This window comes from Eumetopias jubatus, unplaced genomic scaffold (genome assembly GCF_037043125.1).
Source record: "Eumetopias jubatus isolate StellerSeaLion01/CBP00866 unplaced genomic scaffold, mEumJub1_p1.0 scaffold_39, whole genome shotgun sequence".
NCBI classification, from domain to species: Eukaryota; Metazoa; Chordata; class Mammalia; order Carnivora; family Otariidae; genus Eumetopias; species Eumetopias jubatus.
Window position 1 is genome coordinate 831,793 of NW_028274845.1, and position 19,251 is coordinate 851,043.

A 19,251-nucleotide genomic window follows, 5' to 3' on the forward strand; every position below is an offset into this window, starting at 1 on the left:
AGCACTCACACTGCATCCTCTCTCTCTTACCCTCCAAAGGAGGAGAAGAACGATCATCAGTGGCAATGGGCAGCTGTGGAAACAACACCTAAAATCACGTTCATGCTCAGGAGAGAACAATGTGCCTCCTCCTTGAGGTTTCAGGTCCTCTACACGTTCAGAGAAAATTCTCTAGTAACAAACTGTAGAAATGAACTGGAGGGTATTATGCTAAGTGAAATTAAGTCAATCAGAGAAAGACATGTATCCTATGACCTCACTGATAGGAGGGATTCTTAATCTTAGGAAACAAATTGAGGGTTGCTGGAGTGGTGGGGGTGGGAGGGATGGGGTGCCTGGGTGATGGGCATTGGGGAGGGTATGTGCTATGGTGAGCGCTGTGAATTGTGTAAGACTGATGAATCACAGACCTGTACCTCTGAAACAAATAATATATTATATGTTTAAAAAAAGAGAGAGAGAGAGAAGCTAGTAGGAAGGGAAAAATGAAGGGGAGGAAATCGGAGGGGGAGATAAGCCATGAGAGAAGATGGACTCTGAGAAACAAACTGAGGGTTCTAGAGGGGAGGGGTGGGGGGATGGGTTACCTGGTGATGGGTATTAAAGAGGGCACATTCTGCATGGAGCACTGGGTGTTATGCACAAACAATGAATCATGGAACTCTACATGAAAAACTAATGATGTAATGTATGTTGATTAACATAACAATAAAAAATTTTAAAAAATAATAAAAAAGAGAGAGAGAAGCTAGTAGGAAGGGAAAAATGAAGGGGAGGAAATCAGAGGGGGAGACGAACCATGAGAGACGATGGACTCTGAGAAACAAACAGAGGGTTCTAGAGGGGAGGGGGTGGGGGGATGGGTTAGCCTGGTGGTGGGTATTAAAGAGGGCAGCATTGAAGGGAGCACTGGCTGTTATAGGCAAACAATGAATCATGGAACACTACATCAAAAACTATTGATGTAATGTATGGTGATTAACATAACATAATAAAATAAAATTAAAAGAAAGAAAGAAAGAAATGATCTCTGAAAGTACAGCCTTAATTGTACACTTTAAAGGGATGCCGTCTACTGTACCTAAATTATACCTCAGCAACATTCATGTAATAATCTACTATATTTCTCTATACTAGCAGTGAGCATTTAGAAAATGAAATTTTTAAAAAAAGGAAATGAAATTCAATAAACAGAGTGGAGATTCATGTCCACCTTCATTAAATGTATGAGAACACATGTAACAAAGATGCCTGAAAACTCTTGCTGAAATAAATTAAAGGATACTAAATAATTAGGAAAAAATATATCACATTCATGGACTAGACCACTCAAATTTGTTGGAACATCAAATCAGCATTATTCTGATTCATACTGGAGAAGGCAATTTGGGGGCAAATTTACAAGCTAATTCTCAAATGTATTTGGAAATCAACATACCTAAATAGCCAAGACAACCTTGAAGAATTAAATTGGAGAAATTTACTAAATTTTAAACCTCACCGTAAAGCTACAGTAATTAAGGTGCTCTTAATGGTGTAAGTAACACAATGTAAATATATCAATGTGAGAGAGCAGAGAGTAATAAAATTTCCTGATACGCATATACATTTTTAAAATTTTTCTTTTAATTTTACTTCTTTTCAATTATTTTCTTTTTAAGTAATCTCTGCATCCCACATGGCGCTCAAACTCAAAAAAAAAAAAAAAATAAAAGGTTGTGAGTTTTACCTGAGCACTGATTAGTACAGCTGCATGGGACAGGGAATCTTTACCAGGAGAGAGTGTCATGACAAAGGAAATTTTGATAAAGGGTTATATACCAAAATATATTTTTTACATAAAAAGTGACAAATTTTTATACAAAAGACATTGTAGAAAGTCACTGCATTTCCCGGTCTTAAATTTCTAGTACATGTAGGGCTGTATGGCTTTAATGTTATGGGAACCAGGGAAGTGTCTTCCTTTTTCTTATCTTTTCCAGAATGCTCCTTTTGGGTTCTTTTCTTTCATAAAGCAGATGTCCAATGTGTGCTTGGGGTGAAATAGAGCCCATGCATTGAGGTTTTGTGGATTCATTTTGACCTTGGTAAATGTGAAAGCATCGCTTCCTTGGGAGCCCAGGGGCAGGACCCACAAACATTAAAGGTGGACAATTGCCTTTATCAATGCTACAGCGACCTCCTAAGTCTCTGGCTCCTAAGATCTAGGGGGGAACCTGTGCTGAAGAAGTGAAGAGGTGCTTCAGGGCACCACTTCCCCTGCCTGCCTGTTTCTCTCTCCTCAACCTCAGCTTCTATGCCACTGAACACCACTGCACACATCTACTGTGGACATCATCCATCATTGACCCATGACCTCGAACTGCCCATGTTTGCTTCCAGGAATACAACCACAGGTCAATGGCATGAGGTCAACTCAAAGAAATCTAGCAAGCCATGGTCCACCTTTTTAAAATTGTTCCAAATTTTTAAAAAATATTTTTCCAGTATAGTTAACATACAGTTCCATGAGTTTCCAGTATATAACATGGTGATTGAACATTTCCATACATTGCCCAGTGCTCATTACCACAAGTACACTTCTTAATCCCCATCACCTCACCCATCCCCCAAGCCCCCCTACCCTCGGCAACCATCAGTTAGTTCTCTATAGTTAAGGGTCTCTTTCCTGGTTTGTCTCTCTCCCTTTTCTATTTCCTTTGCTTACATGTTTTGTTTCTTAAATTCCACATAGGAGTGAGATCATGGGGTATTTATCTTTCTCTCACTGACTTATTTCACTTAGCAGAATACACTCTGGCTCCATCTGTGTCCTTGCTAATGGCAAGATTTCATTCTTTTTTTTGGCTGAATAATATTCCATGGTATAAATAGATAGATAGATAGATAGATAGATAGATAGATAGATATAGATATGTGTGTGTGTATATATATATATATATACACACACACACACACAACGTTGTCTTTATCATTCATCTGTTGATGGACGTCTGGGCTCTTTCCATAATTTGGCTATGCTGCTGTACAAAGGGCCCATGTATTCCTGCAAATTAGTGTTTCTGTATTTTGGGGATAAATATCCAGTGGTAGGATTAATGGATCTTAATCGTTCCTTTTTGAGGACCCTCCATACTGTTTTCCACAATGGCTACACCAGTTTGTATTCCTACCAATACTGTAAGAGGGTTCCTTTTCCTCCACATCCTTGCCCACACTTGTTGTTTCTTGTGTTTTTGATTTTAGCCATTCTGACAGGTGTGAGGTGATAGCTCGTTGGTTCTTTTTTTCTATTTCCTGATTTTACCTATTTATTTGAGAATGAAGGGGAGAGAGCACAAGTGGGGGGAGGCGGAGAGGGAGAAGCAGGCTCCCCACTGAGCAGGTAGCCCGATGTGGGACTAGATCCCAGGACCCCAAGGTCACCACCCGAGCCAAAGGCAGACGGGTAACGGACCGAGCCACCCTGGTGCCCTATGCAATTGTTTCGATTTGCTTTTTCCTGATGATGAGTGTTGTCAAGCATCTCTTCATGTGTCTGTTGGCCATCTGGATGTCTTCTTTGGAGTAATGTCTGTTCATTTCTTCTGCCTCTTTTTAAATTGGATTATTTGTGGCTTTTGGTGTTGAGTTGTATAAGCTCTTTATATATGTTGGATACTAACCATTCATTGGATATGTCATTTGCAAATATCTTCTCCCATTCAGTACGTTCCCTTCTACTTTGGTTGATTGTCATAAAATGGCTCTTTATCTCTCTTCTGTTAAATATGAGGGTGAACCAAATAAACACAATATGGCATCGAGGTTACAATCTTTCCAAACTTAGTGGTCACTATATATATTATGCATCTTACTAATGCATAAATTAATCCTTTGACAATTTCAAAAGATCTCTTGTGAGAGGTGAATGAATCCGTAAGTGACATGTAATGTGGTGTTCAGTGACATTACAAAAACAACAAAGAAAACAGTTCACACATAGTGGAGGAGTCTGGGACATAGGGATGTCAATATCAGTTTAATGAAAAGCCACAAATGGTGTCCCAGTAAGGCATAAGACGTCTCATAACATAGGTGTACAGCCAGAAGAATATTGAGAGTCAGGACAAAACATTTTGAAAAATTAGTATTTTATTCACTTAGTTTAATACTCTGCCTCTTGCCCTATACTTTTTATGGATAGAGAAAAAAAAAAATAAAGAAGACCCAAAGAGGAACATCATGACAGTCTGGAATTGGCAGTGTATGTGAGTGTATGTGAATGTATGAATATATATGACTACAAATAAGCCATTTTCCAGCTCTGTCCACTGGAAATGCCTAAAAATAAACCAATTGCAATGAGTGCCCGAGGAGACACATTTTGATCTGGGAGTATGGTTTCCCAGGAAACAAAACCACAGATTCTTAGAGAAATGACCGAGACCAGGCCAGACGCAACAAATCTTCTATATGAGACACAAACACCTCATCATACTGATATTAGGAAAGTTCTCAAAACTATGAGGGTCTTATCAAAAGGATATGAAAGCCAACCTGAAATCACTTTCACTGCTAAAAGAGAGGATAAATGGAGCACTCATAAGTCCATAATACAGTGGTTTGAAACACTTCGATATGACTGAAGCCTTGCTTTCATATTAACACAGTAATAAAAGAAAATGAAGAGGAAAAGAACGGAACTTACAGGTTCCCGTTAGAGATGCTAGGGGACCAGAGTTTTCCTTACAAAATGTACCGCCAGGTATATAGTATTGGGGGGAAATTTCTTTTCCTGCAGGTGTTCATACAAGGCTTCTAGGATCCAAACCATGATGATGAAGGATCATCATTTTGCTCCACAGAATCAATGGATGGATGGGCCTTGAACATAAGGGGACCTGAGGTGCTTTCTGATGGAAGCGCACACAGCACTTGAGAGGAAGTCTTGCCAACAATTCAAACCTGAAACTGATCAGTTTCTACATCTGCCAGGTCCGACAGAGCAGTCGTTCCGATAATATTTGGAATGCAGTTAGCAGGACCTCTTTCCTTAGAAATGCATTTTAATTATATTTCATTTACAGCTCCCTTAAATGTAAACTTAAAACCTGAAGAAATACAGACGATTTTTCTATTAATCGCATCTTTATTACTCTGGCAGATTTCGGTTTCCCTTAATGTGAAGCATTAAGCGGCAAGATGCAAGATTATTTTGGATTGTTGTGCGCTTATACTTTTTACTTTTCAACGTTCCTGCCAGAAAATGTTAAATTCCATGTGTGGCTTGCCTTTTCTTTGTAATAGCACTGTTCTCCACGAACAGTGGAGATTCCACCACGAAGTAAGAGGAAGTATGATGGACTGTGTTAAAGTATATCTGGCTATAATGCATTCCGTGGCCATGCTCCCGCACAAACACCTCAGTATTTTCAAAAATGATTAACAAAAAAGGAGAGAACAAGAGCTGGAGAGGGCGAAGCAGAGAGTGAGAGCCAGAGGGAGGGGGAGGGAACGAGGGAGGAGGAAGGAAAGGGAGAAACTGAGAAGAAATCTACACATTGCTAGGAGGCTTGAATACAGGTCCTACTCATGGGAGCGTGTGCATTTTATTTGGATCCTGATACAGAGAAAACAACTTAAAAACAACAATGGGAAATTTGAACACTATGTATTTTACATTACATATTTTAAATTAATTTATGAATATTTACAAGGTTATGATGATAATACTTTAAAAGGGTTCTCATTTAGGGAAACATACAGATACAACTGCAAATGAAATATGGTGTCTGCGATTTGCTTTAAATAATAAAGGACAGGGGCGCCTGGGTGGCTCAGATGGTTAAGCGTCTGCCTTCGGCTCAGGTCATGATCCCAGAGTCACGGGATCGAGCCCCACATCGGGTTCCTGGCTCAGCGAGGAGCCTGCGTCTCCCTCTGCCTCTCTCCCTGCTCATGCTTTCTCTCTCTCTCTATCTCTGTGTCTCAAATGAATAAATAAAATCTTAGAAAAAAAAAAAGAAAGAAACCCCAACCTTTAAAAAAATAATAATACAGGACAAAGTAAGTGGATGGGATTGTATTAAAACAAGGTCAGCCCTAATTTGATAACTGTTGAACCTGGCTGATGAGGACGGGGATGTTCTGTTCTACAATTCTGTCTACGTGTGTGTGCTACTGACAGTCTGCATCTAGAAAAGAGAGATAAAGAGTACCAGTCCACTGAGAATAATGGCAGCTGAATCTCTCAACACATGACTTTAAAGGGTTAGGGATTAACCTAGAGAGTCAGTAACACAGCTCATAACCCTGTCCCCGAACAGCCAGGGGCCAGAGAGAAGTGTGGACTCCAGATGGTTAGTACTTAGCCGGGTCTGGGAGCCAGAGACAGCAGGGCAGTCAGCACAGACCAGGCAGGCACTTAGAGGAGAGGACTTCAGGGAGGGCTTCTCAGCGGGGAACACAGGTGAATGATGGCAGAAAGAGAGTGGGAAGAGCTCAGAGGGTGCCCGAGACCTGCTGACTCCAGCTTCGGCTACTTGGATCCGAAGGAAGGGGCTGCATGGTGTGCAGGACAGAGGTGGCCCTCGGGGGAGGGCCAGACCTGGATGAAAGTAGTGTCCTTTGGAGGCTTGTGGTAAAGACAATGAAGCCACTGGTAGAAATGAAAGGACATACTGGAAGCAAGCAGGATCCCGGAGCAGAAGACAAATGGCCCCATCCCCAGCTATTTACATCTATTAGAACAATTACACCAAAGAGAGGGATCCAGACCTCAGGAATCCACAAAGCTACTCAGAGCACTCATTCCTTCCTACATGGAACTTTTGTTTCTCATTCCAGCAAACCCAGGTGTGTTAAAGGGAAAATGATAGAGCAGACCGGTGTTCCAAGGTGACAGAAGAAAACAAACAAGCAGAAATAGAGAGTCAAACATTTCAGCTCAGTAAAGATCCCCCCTGAAATCAATCACAAAACATAGGAAAACTAAAATGGTTAAAATGACACCCCGACCTGAATGAAATGTGCGAACAAGCATTTGTAGCCGTGAAAAGGTAAAAGTTCCCTTAAACACACGACTCCAAAGAGAAGTGGGCAAGAAACAAGAAATGGGAAACGAGAATTGTCAAAACTGGGAAAAAATTGAAGAAAATTTCTCGGGAAAGAGGCTGATCCACAAGATTCATAAGGGCAACATTCGTGCAAAATTAGAGTGGACTTTGAATACTGAAAAGAAAGCAGCCAAGAGAACAGAAAATGAACAGAAGATAGTGAGACAGGATCAGAGAGAAAGTCCTGGATGCCTGCAGGAGACGGAAACAAAGGAGTCAACAATAAGACCTATCCTCATAGAACTAATAGATATTATTTTATTTATTTTATTGTTTTTTAAAGATATTTTTTAAGATTTTATTGATTTATTTGACAGAGAGAGAATGAGAGAGAGAGAGCATGAGAGGGACGAGGGTCAGAGGGAGAAGCAGACTCCCTACTGAGCAGGGAGCCCGATGCGGGACTCGAACCCGGGACTCCAGGATCATGACCTGAGCTGAAGGCAGTTGCTTAACCAACTGAGCCACCCAGGCACCCCAGAACTAATAGATTTTAAAGAAAAAGAAGAAATCTCCTCTGAAGCTACAGACTTGCCCCCCGCCAACCACCAAAAAACCCCAATTTATATCCACTGGAAAGAAAAACAGTTTACATTCTATATCCCAATCAAACATACAAAACAAGGCAATATATATATTTTTCTTTTAAAATTTTGTATTTAAATTCCATTTAATTACCATATACTGTATTATTAGTTTCAGAGGTAGAATTCAGTGATTCAGGGCACCTGGGTGGCTCAGTCAGTCTGCCTTGGGCTCAGGTCATCCTGGGATCAAGGCTCATATCCGGCTCCCTGCTCCACAAAGAGTCTGCTTCTCCCTCTCCCTCTACCCCCTCACCTGCTTGTGTTCTCACTCTCTCATGCTCTCTTTCTCAAATAAAGAAATAATTTACAAAAGAATTCCGTGATTTGTCAGTTGCACATAACACCCAGGGTTCATGACATCGAATGCCCTCCTTAATGCCCATCACCCAGTTTACGCCATCCCCTACCCACCTCCCCTCCTGCAACCCTCAGTTTCTATTCTATAGTTGAGTCTCTTATGCTTTGTCTCCCTCTCTTGTTTTCCTCTTTTATTTTTCCTTGTCTTTCCCTATATTCCTCTGTTTTGTTTCTTAAATTCCATCTATGAGTGAAATCATATGGTATTTTGTCTTTTTCTGGCTGACTTATTTCACTTAGTATAATACCCTCTAGTTCCAACCATGTCGTCGCAAATGGCAAAATTTCATTTTTTGGTGGCTGAGTAATATTCCATTGTACGTATATACGCCACATATTGTTTATCCATTCACCTGTCGATGGACATCGCAACTCTATCCATAGTTTGTTGTGGACATTGTTCCTATGAACATTGGGGTGCAGGTGCCCCTTCAAAACACCATGTTTGGAAGAAAAGGTGAGTATGGCAGAGGGGGAGACGAACCATGAGAGATGATGGACTCTGAAAAAGAAACTGAGGGTTCTAGAGGGGAGGGGGGTAGGGGGATGGGTTAGCCTGGTGATGGGTATTGAGGAGGGCACGTTCTGCATGGAGCACTGGGTGTTGTGAATAAACAACGAATCATGGAACACTGCATCAAAAACTAATGATGTAATATAAGGTGATTAACATAACAATAAAAAAATTAAAAAAAACACCATGTTTGTATCCTTTGGATAAATACCTTTTTTTTTAAATAAATAAATTGCAGCTTAATAGGTAGCTCTATTTTTAACTTTTTAATTTTTTAAAATATTTTATTTATTTACTTGCCAGACAGAGAGCACGGGTGCACAAGCAGAGGGGATGGCAGGCGCAAGGTACAGCAGGCTTCCTGCTGAGCAGGGAACCTGATGGGGGGCTTCACCTCGGGACCCAAGGATCATGACCTGAGCAAAAAGCAGATGCTTGACCAACTGAGCCACCCAGGCATTCCTATGTTTCACTGCTGGAGGAAACGTCAAAGTGTTTCCCAGAGTGGCTGCCCCAGTTTGCATTCCCACCAACAGTGTGAGAGGGTTCCCCTCTCTCCCTCTTCTTGCCAACATCTGTTGTTTCCTGAGTTGGCCATTTTAGCCATTCTGACTGCTGTGAGGTGGTATCTCACTGTGGTTTTGACTTGAATTTCCCTGAGAAAGCACTCTATTTTTAAAGCTCAGTCAAAACTCATTGTGCCAGTACTTTCTAATCAGCTAGATGTCCATGTACACAGGCAGGAGAAACAGTGTCCGATACGCAACCCCCAAGGAGTCCTGATTCCATCCCTAGGAGACCTTCGAAGGTGAACTTCACCTGACGAGAGATGACTGAGGAAATTTCGACTTTCAAACAGCTGATCACTGTTGAAGCTACTTAACTGTGGATCTAAAACCAAAATCTGGGGGTGGAGCGTGTGGGAAAAATAGGATGTAAATGGCATCTGTTTGGCTGGTTTCCACCCAGTGAAAACAAGAGCATAAGAAGAGGCAGGTGAAGACAGAAGGAAAGAGAAAATAGAATAATGTCAACGGTTTGAGGTTAAGAGATCACTTAAAACTTAGAGACTGAATGTGAAAAGTTTCAGAAGCTAATAAGGAACCAGACATGTCCAAAACCTTTGGGTGCAGGGCTCAGCCCTACCTACACAACCTTCCTAAACCCCAGACTCACATATAGACACACATAGGTGCACACACAGGAAAGAAACCCCGTACCACAGAGAGACAAACACAGCCAAAATTAGTTCCCCGTAGGGTACGTTTAGCCGAAAAGAGACGGAGACTCAGCATTAAATATGACGAAGAGAACCAAGAATATTTCCATTACTGTGTATCCAGATCCACCAAATCACCACGATAGGAACAGATTAGAGCATCCAATGTAAAAAAATCATGAGTCCATGGGATTGTCAAAACAAAAACTTTAATGATAATGAACAGGGAGGGAATGTTCTTTTCCACATCACATTGCCAGCAAATACGCGTTGTATAGGAATGGCACGGTTAGAATTCTTCCAATGTACAAACACACACAGGGTTAGGACACACCGTCAGGATCCTTAAAGGATGGCGACGTTTTAGAGAAAGACTGTAGAGAAGAGGGTCTGCATACATTCTCAGAGTATCACTTACCAAATCACTAATTTTATAAAGAAAATCAGGTGTCTCGCTCTGCACAGATCTGATAGGCCCTTCCCTAGCAAAGTAAGCAGTGCTGCTATCACAAGAATGGTGGTGGGCCCACGGGACACTCGTGCTCTCGGGGTAGGCTGAGCTAGGACACACACAGCGGGAACTATGCAGTGTCCTGGCCAAAGGGTTAGGCTGAATTTAATCAGGAGGACATGATCAGACAACTTCAGGATGTAGGCCATTAAGCTGGACTTTTGGCCTGTCCCCTACAAACAAGGGAATGTCACCATCACCACAGACAGCCACCTAAAGGTGAGGAGATGTTTTGCGTTCAAAAGGACTAAATAAATACAGTCACACGTTCTTTTTACTCCTTTGAAACCCAAAATATCTCTTCTCCTTTTGGTTGTTTCTTATTTGTGGTGACATTGATTGTTTGAAGACACAGGCCGGTCATCTTGTTCAGTGGTCTACATTCTGAACTTGTCTGATAACTACCTCGTGCTCAAATTCAAGCTAAAGCTCTCCAGCAAGAACACTGCATCGTTCACGCTGGCTCCTCATAGCGCAGCCCATCTGGTGGCCCAGAGTGTCCAGTCTGACATGTGGTTTTTTTCCATGGTGCTCCTGACTCTGATTCTCTGTAGGATGAAATTTAGAGCAGCGAGACTTATGGTCTCTCAAAACTGTGTGTGATCTACTCAGGCATTGGTCTCCTTCGCTATCGATCGCAACTGCAGCTGAAGGGCTAGAATTTCTCTCCTCAAAGCGGTCTTTTGTAGCCAACGTCATACAGAATGGCTTGTGATCGTGCTGTTGATTCTCAGCAAAGGATCCCTCCTGTGCTCTGTTTGGCCTTTAACTTGATGTGCTGCTCTAGATTTACTTCATCAAGTGGAAAATATGGGGTTTTATGATGGGGTTTTATAATGGGGTTCCATTCAAGTGAAGAATCTCTTTTCTTCATTTCTGAAGTACTTGGTATCTGAGAGAGGAAGAGAGAGAGAACTCAACTGTGAGTCTTGCTCAGATCCTGCTGATAGCTGAGCCTGGAGGGGTGGCTACATGGTGACAGAGGCCAGGTGCAACTTGAACCCTTGTCCAGAGAAGAAGCTGAAGGGGGAGCCGCAGGTAGGCTGAGCGGGAGAGTGAGAGCCACAGGTCAGAAGCAATACCTCACCAAACTGACAGGCAGCCTGTGTTGCAGGATCCAGGGACCCCTGTGCTCCCCCAGCGGGAGCCTGGTGATATCACAGCTCAAGGCTGCTGTGAGCTTTTGCCAGATCCCAAGTACCTCTCCCTCAGCAGCCACTTCACTCTTGAGCCCCCTTCATCAGAAGCCAAGTGATGGCTTTCTCACGCCTCCCAGGGAGGGATGCACCTAGCACCCACACATACGTTCAAACACAGAGTGCTGTAGGAAGGAGGAGACCCTTGGCAGACAAACACACCCCCTTCTCACCCTTGTCCCGGTCTCCTGAGAAGAAGTCCAGGCTACGGAATGAGTCCCAGACTGTGAGAGCCAATAGGGGCCTCTGAATATCTCCAAGTTCCTTTCTGCCATGTGCAGATGAGGAGCCGTGGTCCAAGGACTAAGGACCCCCTAAAGCCATGTGACCTGTGACTGAAACCCCTGGACTGGAACTCAGGCTCAGGCCCTGTGCAAACATGTGGGTGAAGGGAGAGCAAAGCCTCTGATCTGGAGTCGTGGGTCGGCAGGAGACACTGTTGGTCACTTGGCTGGACAGGAACAAGGCCAGAGGGGCTGAGGGAAGAACCCAAGAATGAGAAACTCAAGGGCGAATCCACAAAAAGAGAGCAGGGGTGTAACCATGGCCCTAGTCATTTTCACTCAGCGACACCCACATCCTCGGAAGGTAATCTCAGCAGGATAGACCTCAGGGCATTTCTAGGAATATGCTCGTTACCTAGACTCGCAAACGCGGAAGTGAAAATGAGAAAGCATTAGTTTGAGCTCTCTAGGGCCTCATCCCTTCTTTTCCAAACTTTTCCGAAGGAAAGAGCCTCTCAGTGTTCACTAGTGTGAAGAAGGGCCTGCAAATGGATTAATAGGGGAGTGAGACCTAAGCTTCTTTACTGAGATGGTGGAAAAGGACAAATTTGGAATAAAATATTGTCTTTCAGTCTGCACTGAACCTGTCAGGGGCTGTGCAATCCACTCAGTGACCAGGGAACTGTCGTTTGCATTGTCGTAGGAGGAAAGAAAGCACTCAATTCCTTCACCTTTGATCAGGGAAGGGATTAGGTTTTGGACAGTGGCTTTTTATGCAATATGTAATTCTCCTGTATCCTATATTAGAGGGGCTGAGGAGAAACCTGACTCCAGCGGGTCCAGTGTGGCACTCCCAGCTGTGACTTGGGTTCTCATTTAGACTTTGTAAGGGGGGCTCTTTCTCCTCAGCTTTAACACTTCTTATTCACATGGAGAAGTTGAGGGTTATTTGTCCTCCTAGGTCAGATTTCCCGATAGACCCCCGAGGAGAATCCTTGTGCAAGGCACTCATTAAGACAATGCTCCTGGGAGAACAGGGCCTTGGAGTTGGGGAAGCAGGGAAGGAAGGCAGAGGCCAAGGAATTATGCGATTTCCCGCAAAGTCCCACTTGCGCGGCGACCTGTGTCAATGATGCCGCTCGGCTGAGGACGGCCAGCTGCAACCAGGTGATGGAGATGGAAGGGCCTTTGGGCCACTGGTTTCTGATGAAGGGGGCTCAAAGGCGAGGAGGCAGCCCCGTGGGAAACAGAGGTGGCACCAGCTGTGAGAGTGTCCAATCGAGGAAGAGAACAGTGTGTGTGTTTGGGGGTGGGTGGAGGTAGAATCAGAAGGAGAGCAATAGGAATCCATGCCCCAGAGCTACAAATGTGTGATTACCTCTGTGCCCTAGCGTGAAGGCCACGGAATATGCATGCGAGCCTCCACTTGCGAAACTGCACTTTTCTCTTGATAATCTTCCGTTTCATGGCACCGAGGGCTTTCATTGGGCTAAAGACTTGACACGCACACTGGCTGTCCTTCGATCCCTCTGTAGTATCACCGTCCGGCATGGGAGGGTTCTTCATGCAGATGGAAGCTTCCAAACCCAGCTCTGAAAAGAAAAGCACATTAACAGGATGCGCTGTTATTCATGATCTTTCTGAGCCTCCACCTGCACTGATGCCAAAGAAGGACGGTGGGCAGAATGAGAAAGGCCATCCGACAGGACAGAAGAAAGGAGAAGCCAGTGGACAGACTTTGATTATTTCCTGTTTTCTTCTTCTCTCTCACACTAGTCTGTAAGGATAAGAGTGCCACGAGGCCAACGTGCTCACAATCGACAAAAGTGAAATCGAGCGAAACAGAATTGGTAAAGAGAAGTAGTTCCGGGGAAGAGAAGACAAAGGCAAGGAAATCATGCTGGAACGAGGCTGTACAATTGGAGGGAAGAGATTATAGAGACCATCCAAAGACCAAGTTGAAAGGAAGCCTTTGGGGAGCAACCAGGGAAGAGAAAGCTGGGGAATTTACACAGCACGCCCCAACGTGTGGTACATTTCCTATAGGAACACCGGGTATAATATATGTCATGTATGTGACTAAAGATATAAAGGTGTGTGTCTGTATGTACGTATGTATCTAATGGAGAAAATGATTAAATAGAGGTTGGGGGACATGGAACATGACATTCTAACCCCCTTCCTGGTCAGCTGAAAGTGGAAAAAATACACAAATTCAAGAAGAATGAGAAAAGCAGTGGTGAGAAACAGGTGACCTGTTCAACACCATGGATGGATTTCAGGGGGAGCAGGTGGGAACAAAAGAGAGTAAAACCACCTGCCACAGAGAGATAGTTTGTATTCACCCCCATTTCATGAGTTGAAACCTATGTGATGTGATTGTAATGGGATGGTGTTGTGGGGTGAGACTTTGGGAGACAGATCATCCCATAAACGGGACTCATGCCCTACAAAAAGGCCCCACAGAGCTCTCTGTCCCCTCCGCCCTGTGAGGACAGAGCAAGAAGGTGGCCACCTCTGAACCAGGAAGGCAGTGTCAACAGCACCGAATATGCACCTAGGTGGATTGTGGATCTACCGCGCCTGCAGAACTGTGAGCTATTGATTTCTGCTGTTGACAACTCAGCCTGTCTGTGGCATTTCTGTTATAATCGCCGGAAAGGACAAAGAATCTCGCATGGAGCCTGGTTTCCTGCTCAGGCCTCCGTGGAAGGTGAGTCACCGAGAGAGGGACTGAGCCAGCAAGGTGAGTCGGGACCCGGACCGTGGGCGACAAGGAGAAGTGACAGAGAGGCTCAAGGGGGAAGACGGTAAGTAGGTCCCGTTCAAAGGCCATTGTTGGGGCTGTGCATCCCCGAAAACTCACTGAGCTCTTTCTCGGGGGCCTCTCCCTGGTGCCACCGAGCTGCTGCTAATGTCTCCGCCACGTGGGAACGGCGCCTCCCCATTTCTCAGGTAGTTCGGCGCCTGACAGAGGAGTCCCGGGCCACCCCAGGCTCCAGGAAGGGACACTGAGTGCGGGAGGGTAAGGAAGACACGACCCAGGGGAGGGTGGAAAAGCTCAGACGTCAGGAAATCCGAGCAGAGGCGGATTCTGATGAGCAGGAAGCTGGGAACGAGGCCCCAGAGATGAGGGGAGATGACGAACTAGACGGAGGATCAGAGGAGAGAGTGACGTGTGCACTTTATGTAAGAAAGTGGCCCCTTATTTGTTTAGAAAAGGGAAAAAACAGAAATAAGCCGGAGACCAGTATTTCTATTGTGAATGTGAGCGCCAAATAGGGAAGATGGGCTTGGAGATGCTGACGGAGAGAAAACCGGGCACAGGAGCCTTCCTGAGAAAGCCAGGGGAGATGGGGTCCGTGGAAGTGGGGCCAGTAGGAACCGCTCCAGCCCCATGAATCATGCCCTGACACCATTTTCCAAGTGTGCAAGCACCACAGAGACCCCAAAATTAGACATGACAAATTCACAGATGTTATCAAGCAATTGTTGTTGAATCAGCCCCCCTAGAAACGATGTGGTTTCATGCTCCCAGCATTGATGGAACGGAGATACCATCTGCACAGGTTCTGATGAGGGGACCGAGGGGACAATACGTAAGAAGATGACTAAGTTAAACAGCCAGGAAGTCGCAAGCCCAGGCCCTGGGACACAGCTGCCACTAAACACAGGCTCTTGCTCACCTCGCTGTATTGGAGCATCGTGGGGTTCGACCTCACCCCACTGCGGCCTCCAGCCATGAGCCGGTGATGACCAATGCGGGGACCAGAACGGCCTACTCCTGTCCCCACTCACCTTGGAAGGGCGGCCATTGGTTCCCAGGACCCAACTCGGCGTCCAGGCTCCCGAGGGTGCAGGAGAGGCCGAGCCTGGCTCTGTTGTCACCACAATCCAACTGCTGGTCCAACTGCAGTGGCAGAATATTGGCCACCTGGGTGCTTGGCTGTGTCCGTGCTCCTGAAGTCTGCACCTCTGCCCTTTGGAAAGTCCAGTTTCCGCTTGATGGCCCTTGGTGACAGGGAGCCTGCATCGGAGCTGAAGCAAGAAGAGATCTCAATGGGCTCAATCCCCGGGCTCCTTAGCTGAGCACTCCCAGACCACCCATGTCTGATGTCCCCGTCTGCCTTTAAGACCACACTGTGAGCAAGCACAAAGGCACACATGATATGTATGAAGGAGATGTCACCATTATGTCCCAGCCTGGGGATGCTGGGATGGCAAGTTCCAAGCCAGCAAAGTCCCTGAGGTGAAAATACCCCCTTGACGCCACCGGGCCTTTGGATGGGCACATGAGTTCATGCCTATCATTCAGTTAGTAGTAACCTTGGTCCTACAGCCTAGGGAGAAGATCCTAGAGAGGCCTCAGGGCATGTGGAGAAGGAGTTGTCGGTTGTTTCCCCCTCAAGAAAACGAACAGGGAAACAAGTTCGACCTCCAGGCTTCAGGTACCACTAGAGAAGGGAGTTGCGAAGGGTACCTCTAGATGCTTTAGGTACCACTAGAGACGGGACCACGGACCAAGTTATGGGAACATTTCACAGCTCTGGAGCCTTTTGAGGTTTCTTATCTGCAATATCTGATTGCTTTCCCCCCACCCACACATCTGTATGCGATATATTCTATTGCCATTGGAGGAGGGGCTAACAGCTCTGAGTAACGTAGCAGCGGTCTGAGTCCCTTTGGAAACTTCCAGGCCAGAAGTACTACAGGATCAGACTTGTGGGTCTTCAGGGAGGGCATACAGCACCCAGTCCTCGCATCACACACCCCTCAGTGAGGTGTGGACCGCACTCCGTAATCAAACCCGCTCAGATTGCTACTGTGAAGGGAGTCCGTGTTCTCAGAAAGGGGGCTAACCAGAGACGTGCCACAGCCTCTCGCCAGAGCAGGTCAGCCTCAGCGGGGCCTGGCGGCTCCCTGCCATGATTCCTGGTCCCTTGTGTGCATCTCATTCTCCCTAGTCTTTTCATCTGTCACTACAAACGATTCCATGAGTCTGTGACTGTTTAGCCTCCCTGGCAACGCCCTGTATCTCCTCTCACCGTGGTTCTCCCACCTCCTTCTATCTGCTCTTTCCTGCCTGCGCTAGCAACGCCCCCAAGTCCTGTCCTCCCAAACGCCCACCGTGCTGGGGAACGCTCAGTCTCCTCTCTGCTGCACATACTCTCCACACCTCACCCTGCCTCTGGGGTCGCTTGGTCCTCTGGTCCCTCTCTGTCCTCCAGAATCACTTCTCCCCACCCCACACCAGGTGCCTCCCCAGCTCCCAGGGCTTCTGCCCCAAGCCGTCTCTCAGATGGGTAGGCCTTCCATCATTCCTCGAGGCACACTGTCACCAGTCATTGTTAAGCACAATTTAGGACATGTCATATGACTTTATGATACTTCCTACTGGGGGAAAGGCTAAATCGTCTGCAATTAGCAAATCTGGTTGGAGAAGGAGTTGTCAAAACCAGGTTCCCCATTCTCAAATGTTATCTTGAATGAAGGTCTAAGTGTGCTTAAAGTTATGACTCCTAATTTCCTCACGTTCTTTTATGGCTCTTTTCTCAACTACCAGGGTTCATTTAATCTACTCAAACAATGTGCTTTGCACATGCAGAAGAAAGGGAAAATATTTTATCAAACTCTGAAGGACCGTCCACTATTTTTAGTTTGCCTAGTGGGGAAAAGCCCTGGATGAAAGCTAAGGTTGGCAATTCCATGAGATTGGCCTGTTTCTACAAGGGTTCTCCCTGTGCAGGCAGGATGGGCCTGAGTAGCCCTCCTGCGGCCCTGTTGCTGGAATCACAGCCTATGCACACTGATCACACGCTGCCGTCAGAACCCCTACCCTGGACGGGCCGTGTATAATATAGACGCTGCATTCACTCATCTCAGCCCATCCACGTGGCTGAACGTTGCCCCCATGGTCCAGGGTGAATGGAAGGCCGTATCACACACACCTGCCTTCTGAGACATGTGTCTGAACCTTTCTCATCCCACTGCCCATGGGAACCCACACTTGGCCGTCAGCATCTCTGAGGGAATGTGCAGCCTTACAAGGGTGACAGGCAGCCAAGTGAGGAGCCTCCATGGGACCCCTGGTGAAAACAGAAAAGCCTGGGGACCACTCAGCCCTGATTGCTTTGGGATGGAGAGCCTCTTTGAGACCTTGATCTCGCAGAGGGGCTGGACGAGCCGCTGGTTCTGCTTACACCACAGAGTGACACACAGGGTAGGGGTTGGCAGATGCATGGCTGAGTCACAGGGGTCTTTGGGGCAGTCTTGCAACATTTTTGTTTACATTCACAACTGTTTCAAATAATTTGGTACAAAAGCAGAGATGAAAGTGTGAGCTCCATCCCCACCTACACCCTGACAGGACTGAGTTGAGATCAATGGACAGCCTGATCTGGTGAGTCTGATGTCCCACTACCCACTGGCCAGAAGTCTTGAGCAAGTGACGTGACCTTGCTGAGGCTCAGCACCCTCAGCTGTCACAGGAGATGCCACATGGACTCGAGAGTGTCCCTGTGAGGACCCGATGCTTCCAGAGAAATAGAGGTGCTGCTGAGTGGGCACGGGGAGGGGCATGGTAGAGCACAAGAGTAAATAACTCTGTGTTTCATTTCTGCTTCCTGAATTGCTGTAACCCCTAGGAAGCCTTGGCTTCCTTACCCCTCGGAGAGGGATAGGAAACAGGGGAGAAAGTGGTCCTAGTGTGGAAAGGCTGTTACTGACCAAATAAGGTGAGGGACAAATCGTTTCACGGCCAATTTCACTATACAACATTGACACGGCAAGGAACATCTTATACTCCTTGCTGCTCCTTCAAAGTGATTTGATGAGCAAAGAAAGACTCCTAACGATGCCAATGCTTCTCCCAGAAGGGAAGGCCGAAAAATACCCTGAGTGGGAAGAAAGGGAAATTGGGTTTTAGCCTGCACTCCTGTGAGAGTGTGGCCCCAAAGGGGTCTGGCTCAGCAGGCAGCATTTTCTGAAGAATCTGGAGAGGGGAAGAACTCTGCTTTGCTCCTGAATGAGGCCACACCCACGTCAGGTGCACGGGCCATTGATCATTGATAGGACATTATGCCACTGAGCAGACACTTGACTGAAAACATATCCACATGGGGGAAAAGTCACTGACGCTGCAGGAAGGGTAAAAAGCACGCCATCCGTGGAGGATGGAAAACCGGGGCTAGGGCTCTGGCTTCACTGAAACCATGGTGTACAGACAGGATTCGAGGCTGAGGATTTTCGATCTATATGCTCCAGAGGAACGTAGGCACCCCAGGAGCAAAAACTTTAAAATCAGCAACAAATGCTGATTTCCGATGCTACAAATATGGAGCTGACTGGAAACCTGTGTGGAGAGCCAGAGACTTTGCAGGAAGCACACAGGAAATAGAACTGGCAACAGAATTTCATGGGTAGCACAGAATTCTTCTTGCAAGAAATAAAAAGAGGTCTGTGACCCAGATGTCTCCAGGTGAGATAGTGGTGGCTGAGTTTTTGCCCTTTTCCCTCCATTTCTCCTCTCCAACCTGACTTGGTACCA

The 19,251-nt window shown here is 45.9% G+C and overlaps 1 non-coding gene across 1 annotated transcript; it reads right to left on the bottom strand.

Moving 5' to 3' along the window:
- LOC148161908 (small nucleolar RNA U3) lies at positions 1 to 213 on the bottom strand. Its single transcript, XR_015767293.1, has one exon. It is a non-coding gene; the product is annotated as a small nucleolar RNA U3 (small nucleolar RNA).
- Positions 214 to 19,251: the final 19,038 nt, after the last annotated feature.